The sequence below is a fragment of the Oncorhynchus mykiss genome, chromosome 2 (assembly GCF_057628025.1).
Source record: "Oncorhynchus mykiss isolate SJ-2025 chromosome 2, ASM5762802v1, whole genome shotgun sequence".
In the NCBI taxonomy this organism is placed as follows: Eukaryota; Metazoa; Chordata; class Actinopteri; order Salmoniformes; family Salmonidae; genus Oncorhynchus; species Oncorhynchus mykiss.
In genome coordinates this window covers 39,415,465-39,433,452 of record NC_143023.1, presented here as the reverse complement: position 1 = coordinate 39,433,452, position 17,988 = coordinate 39,415,465, and the positions used below count along the sequence as shown (strand labels likewise).

Below are 17,988 nucleotides of genomic sequence, written 5' to 3'. Positions count from 1 at the left end.
GGACAGGGCCAAACAGGAAGGATATAACCCCACCCACTTTGCCAAAGCACAGCCACCACACCACTAGAGGGATATCTTCAACCATCAATTTACCATCCTGAGACAAGGGCGAGTTTAGCCCACAAAGATCTCCGCCACGGCACAACCAGAGGGGGGGGCGCCAACCCAGAGAGGAAGATCACGTCAGTGACTCAACCCACTCAAGTGACGCACCCCTCCTAGGGATGGCATGAAAGAGCACCAGTAAGCCAGTGACTCAGCCCCTGTAATAGGGTTAGAGGCAGAGAATCCTAGTGGAGAGAGGGGAACCGGACAGGCAGAGACAGCAAAGGCGGTTCGTTGCTCCAGAGCCTTTCCGTTCACCTTCACACTCCTGGGCCAGACTACACTCAATCATATGACCCACTGAAGAGATGAGTCTTCAGTAAAGACTTAAAGGTTGAGACCAAGTCTGCGTCTCTCACATGGGTAGGCAGACCATTCCATAAAAATTGAGCTCGATAGGAGAAAGCCCTGCCTCCAGCTGTTTGCTTAGAAATTCTAGCGTCAATTAGGAGGCCTGCATCTTGTGACCATAGCGTACGTGTAGGTATGTACGGCAGGACCAAATCAGAAAGATAGGTAGGAGCAAGCCCATGTAATGCTTTGTAGGTTAGCAGTAAAACTGTGAAATCAGCCCTTACCTTAACAGGAAGCCAGTAGAGAGGCTAGCACTGAAGTAATATGATCAAATTTTTTGGGTTCTAGTCAGGATTCTAGCAGCGGTATTTAGCACTAACTGAAGTTTATTTAGTGCTTTATCCGGGTAGCCGGAAAGTAAAGCCTTGTAGTAGTCTAACCTAGAAGTAACAAAGCATGGATTAATTTTTCTGCATCATTTTTGGGCAGAAAGTTTCAGATTTTTGCAATGTTACGTAGATGGAAAAAAGCTGTCCTTGAAACAGTCTTGATATGTTCGTCAAAAGAGAGATTAGGGTCCAGAGTAACGCCGAGGTCCTTCACAGTTTTATTTGAGACGACTGTACAACCATCAAGATTAATTGTCAGATTCAACAGAAGATCTCTTTGTTTCTTGGGACCTAAAACAAGCATCTCTGTTTTGTCCGAGTTTAAAAGTAGAAAGTTTGCAGCCATCCACTTCCTTATGTCTAAAACACATGCTTTTAGCGGGGCAATTTTGGGGCTTCACCATGTTTCATTGAAATGTACAGCTGTGTGTCATCCGCATAGCAGTGAAAGTTAACATAATATTTTCAAATTACATCCCCAAGAGGTAAAACGTATAGTGAAAACAATAGTGGTCCTAAAACGGAACCTTGAGGAACACCGACATGTACAGTTGATTTGTCAGAGGACAAACCATTCACAGAGACAAACCGATATCTTTCCGACAGATAAGATCTAAACCAGGCCAGAACTTGTCCATGTAGACCAATTTGGGTTTCCAAACTCTCCAAAAAAATGTGGTGATCGATGGTATCAAAAGCAGCTCTAAGGTCTAGGAGCACGAGGACAGATACAGATACAGAGCCTCTGTCTGACGCCATTAAAAGGTAATTTACCATCTTCACAAGTGCAGTTTCAGTGCTATGATGGGGTCTAAAACCAAAACTGTTCAGAGGAGACTGTGTGAATCAGGCTTTCATGGTCGATTTTGCTGCAAAGAAACCACTACTAAAGGACACCAATAAGAAGAAGAGACTTGCTTGGGCCAAGAAACACAAGCAATGGACATTAGACCGGTGGAAATCTGTCCATTGATCTGATGAGTCCAAATCTAAGATTTATGGTTACAACCGCAGTGTCTTTATGAGATGCAAAGGTGAACAGATTATTTTTTTGCATTTGTGGTTCCCACCATGAAGCATGGAGGAGGAGGTGTGGAGGTGCTTTGCTTCGGACACACTGTCTGTGATGTATTTAGAATTCAAGTCACACTTAACCAGCATGGCTAACACAGCATTCTGCAGCAATACGCCGTCCCATCTGGTTTGCACTTAATGGGACTATCATTTGTTTTTCAACAGGACAATGACCCAAAACACACCTACAGGCTGTGTAAGGGCTATTTGACCAATAAAAGTGATGGAGTGCTGCATCAGATGACCTGGCCTCCACAATCACCCAACCTCAACCCAATTGAGAGGGTTTGGGAAGAGTTGGACCACAGAGAGAAGGAAAAGCAGCCAACAAGTGCTTAGCAAATGTGGGAACTCCTTCAAAACTGTTGGAAAAGCATTCCTCATGAAGCTGGTTGAGATAATGTGCAAAGCTGTCATCAAGGCAAAGGGTGGCTACTTTGAAGAATCTCAAATATAACATGTATTTTGATTTCTTTAACACTTTTTTGGTTACTCCATGATTCCATGTGTTATTTAATAGTTTTGATGTCTTCACTGTTATTCTACAATGTAGAAAATTGTAAAATATATTTTAAAAACCTGGAATGAGTAGGTGTCCAAACTTTTGACTGATACTGTATATACAGTATTTCATGAACATATTGTAAATGTATTTTGAATTTACCACATTACATTTCACAATATAATGTAACTTATTATTTAATTAAACTTTCAGTAGGGGTACAATTCACTGTGAGTCATTAGTCTCTCTCTATGTTTCGTGCTGTGCTTGTACTGGAGCACTAAAATACCCTTTGTTTTGATGTGAACCTCTCCCTTTCCCTCACTCTGAGGTCACACAGCACCTCCATATCCATCACAGGGCAAAAACTAAGCACCTCTGGTGGATACGTGTGTATGCTCTCCAGATTGCATAAACCTACACACACACACACATACATCTTCAACAGACACACACACACGCACACACACACGCACGCACGCACACACACGCACATGCACACACGCACGCACGCACGCACGCACACACACACACACACACACACACACACACACACACACACACACACACACACACACACACACACACAGTATCTTGGGTTGGTTTCGGTGTGTGAAAAAGGTAACTATATCTATCTACCAGTAGAGGACAGCAGTGAGTTGTGAATTTTTGCCATAGTTGCAACAGAAGCGATAATCTGAAAATTATCAACAGGCTGCCATTGCTGCTAAAGTAAGATACGGTCCATTGAGATCAGTTGATCTGCCTAGAGAGGCAATCTCAACTTCCTGTATCTTGTAAAAATGATGAGTTGTTGGTCCTCACCTCCTCGTTAGCCTCCTTTTGGCAAGAAATGACAAGTATATCCTCCACAGAAGACTTTTGAAATTTGCCATTGCCCTTTAGAATCAGCTATTGTTTTCTGGAAAGAGGAAAACATGCAAACATTGAAAAAACGATATGTTACTTATCCTTTTATCTATACTTGCACAACTAGCTACATTTGTTTTTATCACTTTATACATTTACATTGGGATACCACCCTGTACACTTAGTTTGCCTGATAACGCGCAATTGGATGAGAGTATCATTTCATACGAGTGCATGTTCGTCCACTCCTTGCTGCCTCTCTCCGATTACCTTTGACCTTTTTCAAACGGGGGCCAGAGAGGAAGGAGGAGAGATGACAAAGGAGGTGAGCAAATCTAATTGAGAAAAGGCCAATTACAATCCTCTGCTTAGTCACTCCTGCTGAAAGGGAGAATCACCTGAATGTTAAATGTTTGTCCTTGGCAGTGAATGACCCGTGACGAGTATTAATAACAAAGCTTTCATACACTGACAATGGCAAGAAGTTGGGAGAATTGATGTTTGTGATTCAATGTGACAAAAATAGTGGCTCTGTGGAATCAAGCCCATTATAGCCGAGCTGGCAGAGAGAGAGCGATATGAACACAAAGGGTAGGGGGAAGCATGGGGAGAGAGTGAACAGAAAACTCGAAAACGTATTCCACAGCCTTTGAGTGCTTGTTGTTAATATGATGTTGTGGGTTTGCATGGCAATTCTCTTACATTTATAAATGTGGACATGAAAGTAACTCCCTCCATAACTTGCTTTTATGTGTTTACATGTACTTTACATCCCTGTTATGTATAGTTATTGGAATGCAGTGTGGCTCCCAGTTGATTTCTGGTTGGAGGAAGCCACACTCTCGACTCCGACCGAAGAAGAGATCCATGTTCATTGTGTTAGAACATCTGTTCCTGCCACCTGATCTACACTCTTAGAAAAAAAAGCTTTCCAAAATAGTTATTTGGCTGTCCCCATAGAACCCTTTTTGTTTCCAGGAAAAAAATAATAATACTTGTTTCCTGGTAGAACCCTTTTGGGTTCCATGTAGAACCGTCTATGAAAATAGTTCTTAATTTAACCCAAAAGGGTTCTACCTGGAACCAGAAAGGGTTCTTCAAAGGTGTTTTCCTATGTTGGACAGCAAGAGAACTCTTTTAGGTTCTAGATAGCACCTTTGTTAGCACCTAAAAGTTTATTCTGCCTGTCTTGGCATCCATAAGTACACACCACCGAGCCGAAATATAGACGATCCAAACTCCAATACATCACACACCTCAAGCACATGTCCAGTACAGACAGGACAATGAAGAGTGTTCCCTCTCTATTTTCAAGTCTGACTCAATGTCTGCAAAGCCAGACACTCAGTATCATTGATGTAAGCAGAGAAACTTGTTAGTGGAGAGACTTTGGACTAGGGCAGAGATGAGGTTATCACAATGTTCTCATCACATTTCCTTAGCGTTCTTGCCGTGTCCCTCAGTGTGTCCCTCAGTGTGTCCCTCTCTAACAGAGAGGTGGGCTTCACAATCACCCTGCCATTGGCAGTGACAATCTTCATGATTGATCACTCCCCTCTTCACCGTGGAGAGAGAGAAACAGACTGCTGGATAAGAAAGGAGAGAAAAACAGGGGCGTTGAGGATCCCTCAAGGTCAGTGTGATGTCCAGGCTTTTGTTTTCATCACTCAGATCAGTGGTCCAGGCGAACCACGAGGGAGGGAAGCCAGGCTTCCCCCCAAAATGGGCCGATTAATAAAAAATAGAAAATAAAAAGCATAAAATAACGTATCTTTTGTCTCTTTGTGTTTCATAATTCGCAAGAGGTTGAATGAATCCCATCGGAGAAAGCATATGAGCGAGCAAAACAGCGGCCCTCTTTCTCAGTATGTGAAGCCCAAGCCCATCTATCTGATGCTGTCTGGTCTGTCTGCATCTCGTTGAGTTGTTGTCCTCCAGTGGCTAGCTAGCTAACTAAAATTGTCCCTCTTTCCTAAATTAGCCATGGATGGGGATAGTGATTTAGACTTGTGGTTTTACTTAATTGTCTGTACTGGCCAATGATTATAACCAAGATTCTGATCCAACCATAAATGAAAACGTTGTGTCCCTGGCCTGAAAGGATGGACGTTCCATATGTAGCTAGATGTAGTAGGCTAATGTTAACTAGCTTGCCTGGCTCATCGTTACCCATGAAAGGAAGTTAGACTAATGAGCAAGCATTTTTGCCAGGTAGTGTAGGACAACAAAAACTAACCGCGTGCACTGTATAACAGAGTCAGAGACCGTTTAGGCAACATGGAAGAGAGGAGGATGTCATTGGTACAAGTACGGTGAGTCAACCTCCATGTCTGTGGGTTTGATGTTGCACTTCTTCAGTGATGTTTTCATCTGCTCCCCTGCAGACCGCCGACCAAGGTGTAGCTGGCCATATAGGACATTCCGTGGCAAGCGCTCCTGAGACATTCCAATGACATTGTTACGCCGAGTGGAATAGGGGAACCCAAGAGCAGACTCAGACGAGGAGACTGGGATCAAGTAACCAAGGTATTTATTGAAACACAGGGGGAAGATAGAGTGCAGATCAGGGGAAGCTCAGGCGGGTTGCAGGAAACCAGGTGCTGAGGCTGGAGCGAGAGGGGTTGGGACAGGGTAAGCAGGTCCGGAGGGGAATCCAAAGGAGTAGTAGAGTGGGGAATCCAGGACAGAGTAGCAGGATGACAAGACATGAGACTGGAGACAAGGACCAGAGACAGAGCGGGCAGAATTGTAGCGGAGAGGAGAACAGTATCAGGCAAGGAAAACAGGCACAGCGGGATAACAGGATCTGAATAGTAACAAACGGCTAGAAACATAGATTGACTGAGCAGAGATTACGATCTGGCAGTGTGAAAGTGGCAGTGCTGACTATTAGTAGAGGTCTTGACTATGGAACAGGTTGCAGCTGGTGGGGATCTGCTCTGACTCCAGCACACGCAATCATACACACACACACACACACACACACACACACACACACACACACACACACAGAGAGAGAGAGAGCAAAAGAGCACTGGGGGAGGCGGCAGGTCAAGGAGACACAGGATGAGCAGTAGAGGGCGTTGCAGAAGCCGATGTGACAGACATGCCCAAGCCAGCGCAGTTGGTGTTGGGTGACCATGGGCTCCATACTCTTGCAGTTGGTCTTAGCAAGTATTTCTGTACGGGGCACACGGTCACACCAGTTGATTCCCAGGATGCGCTGCAGGCATCTTATGTGGAATTGCTCGAGCTGCTTGTTGTGGCGACTGTAAGTGACCACAGCTGTGGTTTGACAGACGGCGACTTTGATGTGGAGTTGGAGATCCCTGTTTAGGAAGACCCTGCGTCTGAATTGCTTGCTTGATACTGTTTTGAATTTTGAGGTCAATGCTGCAGTCCTCCGAGAGGATGCTGCCCAGGTATTTGAATAACGGGACTATTGCCAGTGATTTGTGTTCAATGGTGAAGACAGGCATTGTGGGTGGAGGGCTGGATATTCATTTGCAGACCAGTATGAAAAGACCACCTCCGTCTTGGTGGTGTTGATAGACATTCCCATCCTGCTATAGACCCTCAAAGCCGCTACAAGGACGGACTGAAGGTCTTCTGGAGTGTGGGCCACAAGAGCACATCATTAGCATACTGCAGCTAAAGAACCCGCTCTGTCAAAACCTTGGTGGTTGTTTGGAGCCTCCTGATGTTGTCCACCGCAACACCGCTGCTGTCCTCAAGCTCCTTATGGAGAAGCTGGGTGACACATAGGATGAAGATTTTAAATGGTACAGTCGCCAGCACACACCCCTGTCTCCGATGCTTACTCAAGAGGGCATTGACTCCTGCCATCCGATGGCCACCGAGTCATTATCCGATTATGGAACTGGCAAAGGATGTTAACAAATTTGTCTGGACAGCCAAATTTGAGTACACACACACACACACACACACACACACACACACAGCCAGATCATATTTATCTTACGTTGATTGGACAAAATAGTTTTTGGTATCTTTTAGTTTTGTCACAGTGTTAGACTAAGCGTAGGTGATTTGATGATGTTGAAGTGGTGCTGGAATGTTTTCTTTGTGACTTGTGGAAACTCTCTGTTGTTCTAAATCAGTAGTTGTTTGGCAGTATGAAAATGTTGGAAACATTAACTTGCTTGACCATGCTGTATGTCATGTAACTGTTTGTTACATGTAAAATGCTTTGTGGATTCCACCGGACAGAGGTTGCGATTGAACCAAAGGTTCGGTTGAATTTATTCTGCCGTTGTGTCTTCTTATTGTCTTGACATTTAGGTCTATATATCAAGGTCGCAAGGCATACGAATTAACAAGCTATTGAGTAAACAAAGTAATATGGCTTTTTTCCCCCTGGCTTAGCTTCCCCGGTGGTTGGCTTCCCCGGTGGTTGGCTTCCCTGGTGGCTGGCTTCTCCGGTGATTTTACCCACACCCCACTACTGTTTAGGCTAACACCAGAAAGAGAAGTAACCGTTATGCCTACATAATGTTGTGATGTCACCTGAATATCCATGAGTTAAGTAAATAATAAGAAAACACAATTAATCTTGTTTGCTGAGGGGGTATTATTCATCTTCGTACGCATTTCAACAAAATGTCGTCTCCAGAGATGGAGAACAACATATTTCCTTTACTAACAAACATGTCATTATCATATCAGCCATTTCCCACACGCATGAATACATCTGTCAGCACATAAAAAAATTGAATAAATAAGATGTTAACAAAACAAATCTAGTCATTTGAATTGATCCTCTAATTATTATCAAACCTATTCTGTGTTTTGTCCATTAGTAAGACTTGGCATAATTATATGGGTTATACGTGATGTGTGACAGGTGTAGAGATGAGCCGACGACCTCTGGTATGACCTTGTACTGACTACGTTTCCCATCCTGCCCATACGTCATGTCCCAGGTGTGGTAACCACGGTGATGTGTCCCCTCTGCTGTCAGAGAGGGGCAACTGGATCTATGAACCCAATCATTCTTAGGCATCATGGAAATAACATCTGACAGGGTGGCTCAGTGCTCGCTATGGGCATTCTTCCCCTGTGGCCTCTCGACAGGGGACAGAGGAAGCACAGCCATGTGCTCTCAGCATCTCTCAGTGTCTCTATCTATCTCCCCTGTAAAATAGTACAACTGAAATTCTTTATGAATAAATAAAGTAATTCAATTAAACTCAAAGATTCTTGAGTGCATTACTGTGAGCTGAAAATTCAAAAAACGCATCACAATTTCTCACAGGGCATGTACGATTACCAATATTATTGCAATCAATACATAGTTATTTAATTAGAAATGACATTTAATTGATATATGTAGGCTGATAAATGTGGGTATCAGGTCAAATATTAGATAATATGTCAAACATACAAAAGGAATCAATGTGTTCGCTGTTAGAATCAATGTTGCTTGTTTTATTTGGATTTCCAATTTCCCCTGCCTTGATTTGTATTGTATCTTTATATTTCTACATTGTCTTGTATTTTTGAATTCATATTAGGTTAGGTTATTTCACTTAATATGCAGCAACTCTGTACTTTTGAGTCAATGCATGAGATATCTATTCTACATGACACTTGGGAGCCATTTCCTGTATCTGACCACAGTCATCTCTCTTTCTTTCTTTCTTTCTTTCTTTCTTTCTTTCTTTCTTTCTTTCTTTCTTTCTTTCTTTCTTTCTTTCTTTCTTTCTTTCTTTCTTTCTTTCTTTCTTTCTTTCTTTCTTTCTTTCTTTCTTTCTATCTCACACACACACACACAAATGGACACAAACGTCTTGTTTTTCTCATTTCTCATCTCTTATTTGGCTGATATCAAATAGTGTCTGCCAGCTTGCATAGCAGGGTGTATAGAGTCCACTTATCTGTGCTGTTAAAGGTCTGCTTTACCTGCCTTGAAGAAACGACACATCTATCAATAGGTAAAGGGGTTTCATACTACATGAAAAGGGCATTGCATTGCTCTCTCTTGAAGAAAGATGTGGATTTATTTGACAAATAGTCTGGTATTACAAACTTTTTTGGTTTGATGGGGCTCTTTCAACGTACTTTCAAATGCTTGCAATGAGCTTCAGACTATAACTGCATGTTGAACATAGCCAGTAGAGGAACACAAGCTAGCTGAAAGGAAATGGACTCTTTTTCAATGTAGATGAGGGGGAGTTGTTATGGAAGGGACCGTCGCCTTGTGAACAACAGAACAGAGGAGAGGTAAGGGAGATGTCACTCCAGTTATACCATCCAGCCTCCCTGTGGGATTTCAAACAAGAAGGGGTTGGGAGAGAGAACGTGGGGAAGAGAGATAACAACGAACAAACAAACAAACAAACAGACGCAACCGATTAACACCATTTCATCACACGTTTTATGGCAGAAAAACCTGAGTTGCTATAATGTGTTCTCTCAAATGTACTTCCATAGGCGACACAGTACATAGCACTGTTGAAGTTTTTTGTGATCAATAATGCACGGCTGTCCATCTTGGGAGATGAGACACACCAGAAACACACCGGAGGCATCATCCTTCGTTTTCATATCATCGTGAAGGTCACTGAAGCGATGTGCGTGTCTGCAGTACAGCTGCACCAGAGACAGGAAGTAAATAAAAGAGATGCTGGATTCACTCCTCTCTTTTATAGAGCACTTGGATAATAGATTTTAACCCTCCTCTTTCAGATAATGTGTTGTTAAGCCCATGCATGCATTTGAGTAGGCAAAGAATGTGATTGCCCTCTTCTATTTGTTCACCTATTTCTATGTTGTACAAATTACAATGCTGGAAATCTGGAAGCCGGATCACTGGGTTAGCTCTAGGTTGAAGGCTACTATCTTAATTCATTAATGTTTTCCTGATTCACTCACATCTCATCTGGAAGGCAATTATAGCAACCCCATGCAGCCACCCCTCACCCACAACCGTACACACACACACACACACACACACACACACACACACACACACACACACACACACACACAACTAATGCTAATCCTTTCAGGATGACACATGTAGATAATCGCCCCCCGACCGTATGAAGCCATGGCCACATGACAGACCAGGTCAATTAGACACCATTAAGGGCTGGTCCCAGAACAGCGGTAAGGACTTCCTGATGTCTTGTTTTTCTCTGCATGGTGCTGCAAACCAAATCCATCTTCTCCCTCACCCAAACCTAATTACAGGTATAGATAGTCTGGGCGAGATGAAAAGCTGGAAGATGCTTTGATGGATGGTAAGGCCTCTGCAAAGAGAACAAACAGGGCATTAACATGACAATAGGGATGATGCAATGGCCTCATACAAAAGACACAGGAGAGTAGAGGTGGGGGAGAGAAGAAAGAGCGAAAAGCAAAATAGCAGGAGCCGAGAGAGACCAGTAGTGAATAAACTTTGATGCCTGGGGGGAAACAGAAATCTATAATTTCAATAGAACGGTAGTGGAGTGGTGGTAGTGTGGAATGAGAGAGAACACCTCCACTCCCTCCTCACATAGGTTCTCCCAGCCCTGTTTTCTATAAGGGATTTGAGCGTGAGCGCTGGGTTAATGGGGATGTTGGCAGCAGGCAGTAGGGAGTGAATAAATGATTTATCCTTCAACAAAGTACACCTCATTAATATTGCATGAGAACGTATTTTAAGGTAAATCATGAAAGCATGGGGCTGTTGCATGATAGTTGTATCAGTTTTAAAGGTCACATCTGTAGCAGCAGAAGTAGCGCTCTTCCAATTCAGAAGATTCAGTTCAGTTTGTGCCTTGGAGTGTGAACAGTGTCAATACGCAGTGTGGGTATGGAGTAAATACGTATGGGGGTCTTTCTGCCCCTCCTCCTCTTCTTCTCCCTCTCTCTCTCTTTCTTTTTTTCTCTCTCTCTCCCTCTCTCTCTCTCTCTCTCTCTCTGTGCTTTCATAAACAAAGTGCTAAACAGCTTCCTGTATGCAATGGAAAAGTACAATTCTGACTGATTTCTGACTGTTGTTTTTGTTTGCGTTGATGGAAGATTAAATAAACGTATCCAAAGACATTTCATTAACTAAAATAAGGAGTCATACAATAAAAATGCTGAATTCTTACAATTCAAACAAAAAAATTGTAAAACATGTTGAACATTGAGGAATATTATCATTATGATGATAACACGACATATTGCAAATTTCTATCCTCCAATTGGCAATCGCCTTGGTTGTATTCAGAGCCGAAATATGTCATGGTTCAACACACTACGTTTCACTTAGTGCCATACACCCAGTTGGATAACACATCACATGATTGAAGGCCTCCAGTAACTCCCATTTTACCACAGAAATATTCCTGTGGGATTATTCTCTTGACAAGACACCTTTGTTTTGGATTTGAATCCACGAAACTCTCCGGTCTCAAATGATTTCACAGCTTTGGTATCCATAGTATTGAAAGTGTAACCCCTAAAAGACACAATTACTTTTATATCTGATCTCAATTTCCCCTTCGATGCATTTTCACAGAAGTAACGTTTTTGTTATTTGGTTAAAATAAAAAATATGGTTAGGAAACCACATTGATTGGTGTTTAGCTGAGATCCAAATGAGTTTGGTTATCATTGACAACGTTATCATTGACGACGTGCGGTCGACACACAAACATGTTATCTACTTGTTTGACAAGCTCTCACTGAATTAGGCCAGATCAAGTGCCATCAACATTTAAGATGACTCCAATTAAGAATGAAATTTGCTAAAAGTTTTGGGAAAACTACTGCCTCCAATGAAGAGGTCCGTGTCATCACTCTAAAAGGGATTTACAGATGACAGGCATGCAGGGTAGTTCTTGGAAGACGGGAGGGAGGTTTTAGACAGAGCAGACAAGACCCAGAGCAAGGCCCCAGCCCAGCGAGAAGGAGGATGGGGCCCCCTGCTGTGACCAGTCCCTCCTCATTAGATAAGGACTTATTATAAACCAGAGGATGTGATCATTCCTTTGTTTATTTGTATTTTTACCTTTATTTAACTAGGCAAGTCAGTTAAGAACAAATTCTTATTTACAATGAAGGGCTAGGAACAGTGGGTTACCTGCCTTGTTCAGGGGCAGAACAACAGATTTGGACCTTGTCAGCTCGGGGATTTGATCTTGCAACCTTTCAGTTACTAGTCCAATGCTCTAACCACTAGGCTACCCTGCCGCCCCAAAGGACTGTCTCAATGATGATGATGATGAAGATGATCGATGTGCACATTGAGTGAGTGAACCGTAAAGGCAAAAAGTGTTTTTGCAATTTCCATTATCCATAGTGTGTCAACTGTGTAGCATCCTATTAATACGCATTTCCTTTAGTTGAGTATAAAACTATTCCACTGTCCCATGCTTAGAAATGTCCTCTAAATGTAACTAAAGGTGCATATCGACTCCATAACATATCCTATAACTACACGCCGACACAAATACTTTGACAGAGGATGTTTACTGTGCTTCTCTCAAGTTTGAGATATGTTGTTCTTCACTTGTTTATTGTATTTCAGGGTGTAGAGAGTTTTTTTTCTTCAAGCACTCGAACAAAGATGAGAGGAGAGAACAGAGGAAGAGGGAGGAGGGAGAATCTAAAAACCACCCATCCCCCCTCTCACAAAAAGCGGTAGCTCCATGATTTCCTCCATTACCTTCTGATGTTGGCGCTGTTCTTTTCCCTTCTTTCTCTCCCTCTTTCTTTTTCTGAAACAATTCCATCTGAGCTTCTCGCACTTCAGGCCACTGCTGCTTCAACTACAACAAAATGAGTTGCCCTCATGTGAAATAGACTCAATCCTATCAAGAATGCAACAGGTTTCCCAAACATATGTGAGAAAAGGTACTTTGATTATTAATACAGACAACATAACATTGTAGATGTAGTCGCTAAATTCTGAAATGTACTCATATCTCACTCCTAAAGCTGGAAACATTTTCTCATTCACCTGTCGGATGATACTATATATCTCAAAGTCAGCTGGGCTTCTGTTGGCTTCAGCTATTATTGTCTGGAGTGTGTGTGAGTGAGTTCTTTTGTGTGTGCATGTGTCAGTTTGGGGGAGGGGTAGTGTGTCGAGGAGGGAGGAATTGGAGATTGGGGATTCCAGTTCCTCTATTTTTTTCCTCTACTCACTAAACTGAAGCGTTTGTCTAATTACAAGACGGGTTGAGCACTCAGCCCTACACAAACAACAGCTGTCTCTGACACACACACACACACACACACACACACACACACACACACACACACACACATGTGCAAACACAAACACGTGCACATACGCACGCACACAAGCACACACACACACACACACACACACACTTACTTAGATGTAATTAGTGTGATCAAGATGAGTGAAGTGATAAGCAATACATCTACATTGAGCCTGTGAATTTCCTAGTATGTGGTCTTGCAATGTAATTGTACTTTGACATTTAAATTCTATAGTCACCTAAAAGCAAGGCATTGGATTTGCATTATTTTATGACATTTAATTTAAAGAATAAGTGTTTAGGTTTATTATGAGTCTACTGAGGATATCTCAGCAGCAATGTGCTAGCTGGAGAGCCCAGTCAATTGGGCTAAATGAATCCTAATGACAGACCATGATGTGCATCAAAACCTTTAGAAGCTGCCGAGATGGTAAAATAAGATGATCAAATCAAATGTTATTTGTCACCTGCTTCTTAAACAACAGGTGTAAACTAACAGTGAAATGCTTACTTCCTGGCGGATCGCCCCCAGGTGGTAAGGGTAGGTAACAACACATCCGCCACGCTGATCCTCAACACAGCGGCCCCTCAGGGGTTCGTGCTCAGACCCCTCCTGTACTCACTGTTCACTCATGACAGCACAGCCAGGCACGACTCCAACACCATCATTAAATTTGCCGATGACACAACAGTGGTAGGCCTGATCACCGACAACAATGAGACAGCCTATAGGGAGGAGGTCAGAGACCTGGCCGTGTGGTGCCAGGACAACAACCTCTCCCTCAACGTGATCAAGACAAAGGAGATGATTGTGGACTACAGGAAAAGGAGGGCCCAAGCACGCCCCCATTCTCAGAGGAGCAGGTTGAAAGCTTCAAGTTCCTTGGTGTCCACATCACCAACAAACTAACATGGTCCAAGCACACCATGACAGTTGTGAAGCGGGCACGACAAAACCTATTCCCCCTCAGGAGAATGAAAAGATTTGGCATGGGTCCCCAGATCCTCAAAAGGTTCTACAGCTGCACCATCGAGATTATGGTTGCATCACTGCCTGGTATGGACACTGCTCGGCCTCCGACCGCAAGGCACTACAGACGGTCCTGCCATCCAGGACCTATATACCAGGCGGTGTCAGAGGAAGGCCCTAAAAATTGTCAAAGACTCCAGCCACCCTAGTCATAGACTGTTCTCTCTGCTACCACACGGCAAGCGGTACAGGAGCGCCAAGTCTAGGTCCAAGAGGCTTCTAAACAGCTTCTACCCCCAAGCCATAAGACTCCTGAACATCTAGTCAAATGGCTACCCAGACTATTTGCATTGCCTCCCCCTCCCCTCTCCACACCACTGCCACTCTCTGTTGTCATCTATGCATAATCACTTTAATTAACTCTACCTACATGTACATGCTACCTCAACTAACCGGTGCCCCCACACATTGACTCTGTACCGGCACACCCCGTATATATTGTTATTTTTTACTGCTGCTCTTTAATTACTTGTTACTTTTATCTCTTATTCTTATCCATATTTTTTTTAACTGCACTGTTGGTTAGGGGCTCGTAAGTCAGCATTTCACTGTAAGGTTGTTGTATTCGGCGCATGTGACTAATAACATTTGATTTGATTACTTACGGGCCGTTCCCAACAATGCAGAGAGAAAGAAAATAGAGAAATAATAAAAAAGTAATAACATATAATAATAAATACACAATGAGTAAAAAATAACTTGGCTATATTTACAAGGTACCAGTACCAAGTTGATGCGCAGAGGTATGAGGTAAATGAGGTTGATATGTGCAAAACATATAACTAGGAATAGAGTGACTAGGCAACAGGATGGACAATAAACAGTATTAGCAGCATATGTGCAAAGTTTTTTTTTTAAGTATGCAGAGGGTTAAATAGTTAACCAGATAGTTACGGGGACAAATGATTTAGCAGTCTGTTCAGGGTCCTGTTGGTTCCAGGCTTGATGCACCGGTACCGCTTGCCATGTGGTAACAGAGAGAACAGTCTATGACTTGGGTGGCTGGAGTCTTTGACAATTTTTAGGGCATTCCTCTGATAGTGCCTGGTATAGAGGTCCTGGATGGCAGGGAGCTCGGCCCCAGTGATGTTCTGTGCCGTACACACTACCCTTTGTAGCACCTTGTGGTCGGATGCCAAGTAGTGATGCAGCCAGTCAAGATGCTCTCAATGGTGCATCTGTATAACTTTTTCTACAATTGCATGCCAAATATTTTCAGCTCCTTTGTCTTGCTGACGTTGAGGGAGAGGTTGTTGTCCTGGCACCACACTGCCAGGTCTCTGACTTCAATATACTGTAGGCTGATCAGCTCTGATTAGGTCTACCACCGTAGTGTCGTCAGCAAACTTAATGAATGCTGTTGGAGTCTTGCGTGGCTATGCAGTCGTGGGTGAACCAGAAGTACAGGAGGGGACTAAGCACGCACCCCTGAGGGGACACCATCTAAGGCACTGCATCTCAGTGCTAGAAGGTCAGTGCTGGTTCGAATCCAGGCTGTATCACAACCGGCCGGGATTGGGCGGCACACAGTTGGCCCAGTGTCGTCCGGGTTTGGCCGGTGTGGGGCGTCATTGTAAATTAGAATTTGTTCTTAACTTACTTGCCTAGTCAGGAAGTCCAGGATCAAGTTGCAGAGTGAGATGTTCAGTCCCAGTGTCCTTAGCTTAGTGATGAGTTTGGAGGGCACTATGGTGTTCAATGCTGAGCTGTAGTCAATGAACAGCATTCTCACATGGCTGTACCTCTTGTCCAGGCGGGAGTGGGCAGTGAGGAGTGCAATAGAGATTTCGTCACCTGTGGATCTGTTCGGCGGAATGCGAATTGGAGTGGGTCCAGGGTGTCTTGGATGATGGTGGTGGTGTGAGCCATGACCAGCCTTTCAAAGCATTTCATGGCTACAGATGTGAGGGATACAGGTCGATAGTCATTTAAACTGATTACCTTGGCATTCTTGGGCACAGGGACTATGGTGGTCTGCTTGAAACATGTAGGCATTAACAAAATGGCATGTTTTGAATTAAATGACTGGTGGCTCACTCTACCTGATGAACTGTTACATTAGGTTTTACAATGACAAATAAATAAGGGGCTTATGTACAGGTGCCATTTTAGAACAATGTCATTGGACAACCTAAGCAGCAAAAAGTGCAACCAGCTAGCCAGTGACGTTATAGTACGATAGCAAACGTCTTGTATTGGGGTGTGCCAACGTAAAATGAGCTTAATAATCAGAACATTTCACGAGCTGAGTTGCCACTCACACAGGCACACAGACACAACCATACACACAGTGTTGGTAGAAATGTCTGTTCGACATGATTCAAGGGATAGTTCACCCAATCTACAAGATATTGGCTTCCTTACCCTGTAAGAGGACAAGGTAAGACATTAAACCATGCATTGGTTTTGTTTACCTGGCCACTATCCTCAAATGCTAATGGATTCAGCTATTTCAGCCACACCTGTTGTTGGGAAAGGCCCTTTCCTGTTTCAGCATAACAATGTCCCATGCACAAATTGAGGTCCACACAGAAATGGTTTGGAAGAACTTGACTGTCCTGCACAGAGCCCTGACCTCAACCCCATCGAACACCTCTGGGATGAATTGGAACGCCGACTGCGAGCCAAGCCTAATCGCCCAACATCAGTGCCCGACCTCACTAATGCTCTTGTGGCTGAATAGAAGCAAGTCCCTACAGTAATGTTCCAACATCAAGTGGAAAGCCTTCCCAGATGAGTGGAGGCTGTTATAGCAGCAAAGGGGGGACCAACTCCATATTAATTCCCATGATTTTGAAATGATATGTCCGACGAGCAGGTGTCCACATACTTTTGGTAATGTTGTGTACTTCCTTCAAGGGCAATGGGGTATTCAACAAATTGTCAACAAGTAAAAGCCGTCTTAGTGAATTCAAACAGCTACAAATGACCCTGCTAGAGGCAAGCGTAGCCCTGTATTTAAAAGATACTGATGAGGAGAGAAGGTTTTTCCTTCCTTTCTCCTCCATATAATGTGTCCTCAGCCACATACGATGAGGCCATCATCGAAAGAGAAACCATGCATGGAAAGGAATGAGAAAGTACTTCCTGCCTCTGTGCTCCAAAACAGGATATGTATACAATGTATTCAATAAGCTGTAAAGGTAGGGTACGATGACAATGTGCAGTTCACCTCCTCAGCTCAGGAATCATATCACCCTCTTTGTATCTTTGTATAAAACACATACATTCACGTCATAGACTCCTGCATGTGTGTGTGTCTGCATGTGTGTTTGTGCCTGCGTACGTGCATGTGTGTGTGTGTGTGCCTGTATGCGTGCTTGCGTGCATATCTGCATGAGTGAGTGTGTGCCTGTATGCGTGTGTGCGTGCATATCTGCATGTGTGTGTGTGTGCCTGTATGCGTGCGTGCGTGCATATCTGCATGTGTGTGTGTGTGTGTGCCTGTATGCGTGCGTGCGTGCATTTCTGCATGAGTGAGTGTGTGCCTGCATGCAA

The 17,988-nt window shown here is 43.5% G+C and overlaps 1 long non-coding RNA gene across 1 annotated transcript; it reads right to left on the bottom strand.

Moving 5' to 3' along the window:
• Nucleotides 1–9,611: 9,611 nt before the first annotated feature.
• Nucleotides 9,612–13,262, bottom strand: LOC149985099 (uncharacterized). Its single transcript, XR_016486580.1, has 2 exons — nucleotides 12,899–13,262; nucleotides 9,612–10,508 (listed from the first exon to the last, which is right to left on the bottom strand). It is a non-coding gene; the product is annotated as an uncharacterized LOC149985099 (long non-coding RNA).
• Between the last annotated feature and the right edge of the window lie 4,726 nt (nucleotides 13,263–17,988).